The sequence below is a fragment of the Neophocaena asiaeorientalis genome, unplaced genomic scaffold (assembly GCF_003031525.2).
Source record: "Neophocaena asiaeorientalis asiaeorientalis breed wild unplaced genomic scaffold, Neophocaena_asiaeorientalis_V1.1 scaffold807, whole genome shotgun sequence".
In the NCBI taxonomy this organism is placed as follows: domain Eukaryota; kingdom Metazoa; phylum Chordata; class Mammalia; order Artiodactyla; family Phocoenidae; genus Neophocaena; species Neophocaena asiaeorientalis.
The window spans coordinates 264323-270862 of record NW_020173723.1 but is presented as its reverse complement, the minus strand read 5'-3'; the positions used below and the strand labels follow the sequence as shown (position 1 = coordinate 270862).

The 6540-nt window shown below is 49.1% G+C and overlaps 1 protein-coding gene across 5 annotated transcripts in view; it reads left to right on the top strand.

The window, feature by feature from the left end:
* Window positions 1-1147: 1147 nt before the first annotated feature.
* Window positions 1148-6540, top strand: part of SORBS1 (sorbin and SH3 domain containing 1) — a 239950-nt gene continuing 234557 nt past the window's right edge. For all 5 annotated transcript variants that reach the window (XM_024750684.1, XM_024750683.1, XM_024750685.1 and 2 more), the window contains exon 1: window positions 1148-1217. The gene's annotated coding sequence lies outside the window, so the exon portion shown is untranslated. The remainder of the gene's footprint in view (window positions 1218-6540) is intronic.

Genomic DNA, 6540 nt, shown 5'->3' with positions numbered 1-6540 from the left:
CCGGTTACTTGCTGGAGGTGACCTTGGGCAAGAAGTTTCCCCTCTCTGCGTTCTGTTTTCTTTTTGTAACACTGAGGCGGACTGGAGGAGGTCAGGATGGTATCACAGTGGTTACCTCTGAACCCATCTAGCAAAGTACTCTTCTCCCCACTTGCGCATGACCCTGTTTTGTTTTATTCACCCTATTTTGCACATTGCAGATGATCTTGTTTATTTATTCACTCGTTTATTTGCCTGTCTCCCTCACTAAAATGGAAGCTTCATGAGCGGAGGGGTCTTGTCTGTTGTATTTTCGGCAGTAACCCCAGGGCCTAGTATATGCCTGCCATAGAGCCGCTGAATAAAAATATTACATGAATGAAATCTCAGAGCCTGGGTTCAAATGCGTATTGCACCGGTTTCTGTGTGACTTAGACCAAGCCGCTTAAACCATTTCAGTTTTCCCACTTGAAAAATATGGATTAGTAATAGTGACTATCTTAAAAGACTATGAGGATCAAAAGAGAGAAAAACTAATAAGTTTTAAGCATACTGGCTGACATACAGTATAATAATGATAGTAGCAAACATTTATATAGTGCGACGGCCAGGCACTGATCTAAACGGTTTACATACGTTAACTATATTAATCTTCTCTGTGTCCTGTCCTGCGAAATAGGTACTGGTTATTATACCATTTTAAAGATGAGCAAACTGGGGCACAGTAGTTGAGTAAGTTATATGTACTCAGGACAGGTTAGCTGTTTTTTTTATGCCTAAGATTCCTTCCCAGCTCCCCGTGGGCGACCCCTCAGAAAGATCAGAGGGCGCCCCGGGCCAGCCTCCCGCCCAGCCCGAGGCCGGCCGGGTCAGAAAGGGTTACTGGGACCGCGCGCACGTTCTTGACGGGAGATCCGCGGGCCCGCGCGCCGGGCTCACAATGCTGCGGGGTGGAGCGGCGGGGCGCCTCCTCGCCTCCCATTGGCGCACACGCCCCTTCCTGTCACTGCCGGGTCCGGCACCGCCCCCTAGTACCGCCCACCTCCCAGGAGCCGCCGGAGTGGACGGTTCCAGACGCATGCTAATGAGGGGGCGGCCGCCGCAGCCCATTGGCCGGCCGCGGAGTGTCGGTGAAGTCAGCGCCGAGTCCCAGAAAAACAGAGCGGGGCCAACTGCAGAGTGTAGTGCGAGTTGGGCAGGACGCGCGCAGCCGGCCCGCCCGCCCGGAGACCCGCAAGGTAAGCCCGCGCCAGCGGCCCCTCAGCCCGCGTTTTCAGCTGTTGGAAGGACTTGAGGGACCCCCTCCCCCAGAGCATCCCCCGTGGTCAAGGGGAACACCGTGGTCCCCCTCGGCGGAACCCTCCTTCCTGCCTGCTTGGTGGATCCCCAGTCTTTAAGGGAAAGTTCCCCAGGGTGCGGGGGTTTTGGAGGATCCCAGGTTTTTGTCTTTTTTATTTTTTGTTTGTTTTTATTGGTGGGTGGGGGTACGTGCGATCATGGCCTCTGCTAGGAGAGAATGTCCGCCTGCTTCAGGCTGGCTGCAATATGGGTGGGTGGAGGAGACATCAAAGCCCGCGTGGGTTTGCGCTGTAAAGTGAAACTACCGAGGAGAGGCTCCTCTGCAGTAGCCAGAGGAGGAAGGAGGGAGCGAGCGTCAGGATGGAGGCATCTCAGGTGTGTTCATTCATCAGCATCCCTCTGGAGGAGAGGAAGGCGGGAGGGCAGCACGGACTACCGGTCTGGCCTAGGACCCGCCAGAATGAGCGGGTACGTTTGTGTGTGTGTCCGTGTCCGGGGACGCCGGTGCCTGCTCATCTGCCCATGCTCCTTCATCCCTCAGTGACTGGCAGCTTCTTGCTAGCCAGCTCCTCACCGAGATGAACAGAAAGCAACTCCTTTCTCCGAATTCCCCGGGCATCCCCGGCTCTCCTCTGGCTTCTTTCCGAGGTGGCTTCCTTGATAAGCGCTAGCGCCATTCAAGATAGAGGGGGAAAGAGGCTTGAAATCATTACGTTTTATTCACAGGGGAATGTGCTGTCGAATTCTGCATCCCAGTGCATCCGCTGTCGTAAGATGGCTTTGAAATTCACCAGTGCATGCTTTCTTCAGGCAGACAGAATTTATTACGCTATTACATTGCTACATAAAAGCAGAAAGGATCCCACTGAGCGTTGCTCGTTTTATCCAGACCCTGGATTTTCCCAGCATGTTCTGGCTGAGCCTTTGGATTTTTTGTTTTAAACTGAGCGCTGGGATACCCCTCCTGTCACAGGGCCGACCTGCTGAAATCGCCGGAATTGATTTCACCGTCAATAGGAGGGAGGTTCATTTAGAGATATCATGGAGCCTGTCTGGCATGTCAGGCCTCTGACATCACCCCCACCCCCCACCCCTTGCGCCCTTTTTCTCTCCTAAGTGAAGGCCAGGGAGGGCTTGTCTCCATGCCCCCCTCCTTGGTTTGTGAGCTTCTCTAGATTCAGTTTTGTGTTTTTGATTGGAAAGGTGGCTGGGTTGTGATTCAAGAGAATGGAGTGGATTAAGAGTGGGGTGGGCAGCAGATGGGGACAGCAGCCTCAATGACAGAAAACATATGCTGGACATTTGGGGACTCCAGATCTCCAGCCCTTAGAGACAGGTGAGGTTGATGGGTGTGTGTGTGTGTGTGTGTGTGTGTGTGTGTGTGTGTGTGTGTGTGTTGGCTGTGAGGGAGCGGTGGAGAGGAGGATGCTGCCAGCAATTTTCTGCCCCACCCTCTTGATGCTGCCTTAAATAGCTCCTTGCCATCCAAGCTCTGATGTTTCAGGCTCTTGGCCTGAGGGGAGGGGAGGGGAGGAGAGGGTTGGTCTTTGGGTACCTCTGCCCTGGGCACTGTTAGAGTGGATGGTTAGGAAAGGGTTAGTTCTCCAGGGGTTGTAGAGAGCTCATTTCTCTGCTGGAGGGCGCTGAGTTGAACTAGCTCGGGTGACTTCCCCGCAGGGTATTAGCAACTGAAAAGAAATGCTTTCTTCCCCATAGGGCGAAGAGCTGGGAGGGGATTGTCACCGTCCGTCCGTTTGACATTCACCTGCTGTTGGCCCTTTCCTCCCGTTACCTCCTGCTTTCTTTTATTCTAGTTGGCGAGTTTCTGTGAACTTTTCCGAAGGTACCGGGAATATTGGGAGGTGAGGTAGGAGTTGTGGGAAAGGACTAGCAGTTGCTTCTTACTGGCAGAACAAAGAACTGTGCCGCTCTCCCCTTCTCCCCTCTCCAAAATACAGTCCCATATAGATAGCAGTCTGGGGTTTTCTTTGCCGAGAATGAATGGGCAGGGTTCAGGAAGGAGAGCTTGTATTAGGCAGCATTAGTAGTCATCTGGCCGTCCAAACTTAGCTCTGGCCCCTCCCCTGGACTTGGAAGTAGATTTGCTGTAGAGGGCACTCCCTGGTAATTTGGGATTTAATCTGTCTCTTGAAGAAGGAAACGGATGGTATCACAAAGCTTTGGTGGAGGTCCTCTGGACCAAAAGCAGGACAGCTGGCTTTGATCCAGGCTCCAACCTGCTTTGGGCTTTGGGCTAGTGGCTTCTGCTCTCTGGGCCTGTGTCCTTGTTGGGAAAGTGGAGGGCTTTGGGGTAGATTGTTTTCCAGGGTTCCCGACAGCATTACTGTTCTTAGATTCACAAGACAGTTTGTGATGGCATTTCTAGATTCTTTGCTAAGCTGATGTTAAATTCACAGTATTACTCGATGGCACGAAAGAAACATTCCAGGACTCAGCCTTCTGTTGGATTCAGATGCATCTGTTCCTTGATTAGTGTGATTGGTAAGGTTTTGCTGTATCTAAATAATTTAGAGCTAGAACAGCCCAGAGTGAGACACAGCCCCTCAGTGTGGGTGGTTGGTTGGGGAGACCAGGTGGGGTGACAATGCTGAGGAAAGGGAGTTTCTATAATTCATTCTCTCTCCCTGTGTATGTTTAACTCACTGATTTATTTATGGTTGTACAGGTGAATGTTTAGATATTAGAACCTAAGAGTTGGAAGAGACCTCTGTGATTGCCAGGTTCAGCCCCCCTCACTGAGGAATTTGAGGGGTTGGGTGGCTCAGCCATTTGTTCAAGGTCACACAGCTAGCAAGATGCAGAGCTGGGCAAAAATCCCAGGTGGATAGATTTTAGGTCTTGTGTTCTAGATACACCTCTTAAGTCCCCTCTTCCTCTGAGAGAAATGATACTAAGATGCGGTAGAGAAAAGCAAGGAGAAATTAGGGGCAGTAGAAGGGAGAGGTTGGGGAAACAGACCAGGTAGGAGGTTGGGGGCAGGTCAGATGAGGAAGGGGAAAACAGACACCAGGCTTGGAGGAAAAAGGGATGGAGCTGGAGGGGGGAGGCTTTATCAGCTGTGAAATAGCAGATTTCTACAGCCCTTAGAGTGAAGTAAGTAAGGAGAGGCTTGGCTTAGACACGGGTTGGGGTAGGTGAACAGAGTCCAGGCCAGGGTTGGGACTGACTTGGAGTCTCTTGGGATCTCTCTGTTGACCCTCAGATTGCAGTGTGTGGTGGAGGCTGATTTAGTTTCAGGGCCAACTCAGGCCTTTGGAGCCAGTGGGGCAGGCAGAACTTGAACACGTGGAAAGTCAGATGTGCCGGGAGTGATGCTGGAGAATGCTGAGGTGGGAACCCATTCTGCTGAAGTTCCAGTTTTGTTTTTTTTTTTAATTTAAAACTAAAAAAATTTTTCCATGGAATTTGTTTTTCAACTCAAACAGCATTTTCTCCACTGACTCTCATTGGTGCTTTGTACATTTTATGAGATAGCGATTTGTGTGATAGTGTCTCTTGTACTTCCTTTTCAGAGGAGATATTGGAGGTGACTGATTTACTGAACTGTAGCTCATATGGAGGGAGCTTTCGGCCTATGACCTGAGCTAAGCCTCAGAATGTTTAGATGAGCAGTTAAAGAGCTGTGAACAGTGGTTAACCACATTAGTAACCATTCAAAGGCAAGGATAAAAGGTGATAATGCTTTGAAGTCTATAGCCCAAGCCTACAGCTGGCCATGTACAGTGTAATTTACTTTGGCCTAGGAAGTCTTCCTGTGGATCCTTTAGTTGTTCCCTCTTTTTGTGTATGGTTACTCATGTCTGTCTGTCTGTCCCTGTATCTTGCTGTCTTCCCATCCTTCTTTTCCCACACCCCCTGCTCTACCTTTCTTTTTCTCTCCTACTATTATACCTTTTTCTTTGACGTCCTCCTCCATCTTTTATTTACTGTCAATAACATAGCTCTGTAGTGTATTTTAATATATTTATTGTGTTATTAAAGTCTCATCCTCTCTGTTCTTAATTTGAAATCAGTTGAGTTCACTTTTTTGAATATGTGTATATGTGTTTTACACACAAAAAACAAACAAACCAAACCCAATTGAATTGCTTTTTACTTCTGTGTGGCCTTCCATTGATTTTTTTTTTCCTCTGCTCCTCTTCTGTGGTCAGTAGTGGCTCTTTACAGAAAAAAAAATTTCCCAGCTCACTGTCACGTGGATATTATTGTTTTTATAACAAAAACAGCTACAACAATAGAAAAAGTTTCCCCCTTGTTTGTGGACACAAGGGACACCCTCTCCCAAGAGATGTGCCCTATTTCTTGACTTCCTTCCATGGAAAGAGTGTCTGCAGCATATTCTCTAACAGGGGCCTGTACTGTAAGGGGTTGGAGGTGCTGATGGGGGAACTGAGGTTTTATCAGTGATCCTGGTAATGCTTAGAGTGTGGGTGGGAGGGAGACAAGAGAGGACATGTAGGAAAAGTTCAGTGTGGTGGTTTTTCTTTATTTCCCCAGGCAGATCTAACTCATCCGGCAGTAGTAGGACCCAGACCCCTTTGGAAAAGAATGAGATGCTTCTCAACTTTCCCATTCGTGTTGGGACCCAAGGGACATCTTGTGTGACACAGGGAGTGTAGGCAGCCACTGACAGGTTGCTGTTATGAAGTCCCGGGTGCTTTGATGGATGCATGCTATGGTGTTTTAACCTTTCTTCTGACTCTTATTAATTATAGAGAAGACTGAGTCTTGATGCTCAGTGGTCAGCAGATAGTTTAGTGTCCAAAGTTGGCCTCTCAAACAAGAAGTTGCCTTGAAGTCTCCAGTTTTTATGTTAAAAATTCACGTGAGGGGACTTCCTTGGTGGTCCAGTGGGTAAAACTCTGTGCTCCCTATTGCAGGGGGCCTGGGTTCAATCCCTCGTCGGGAAGCCAGATCCCACATGCCTCAACCAAGACCCAGTGCAGCCAAAATAAATAAATATTTTTTTTTAAATTCATGTGAGTTTTGTATTCTGTAATACATCTGTTCTGGTTTTAGTATAAAAGTATTTAAAATGCTTTACTGTTGACTACAGTTGATGGTCCAGGAAAATGCTGTGTTTGTCTGGGGTCTTTGCTTGTCCATGCCCGCCCTAAATATGCACAACAGGTCCCGGACTCCCTGCCCTAAATATGCACAGCGGGTCCTGGACCCCAGCCAGAGAAGCCAGCAGTGGGGCAGGTGTCAGACCTGTGCTGCTGGGATCTGCCCACTCATGCT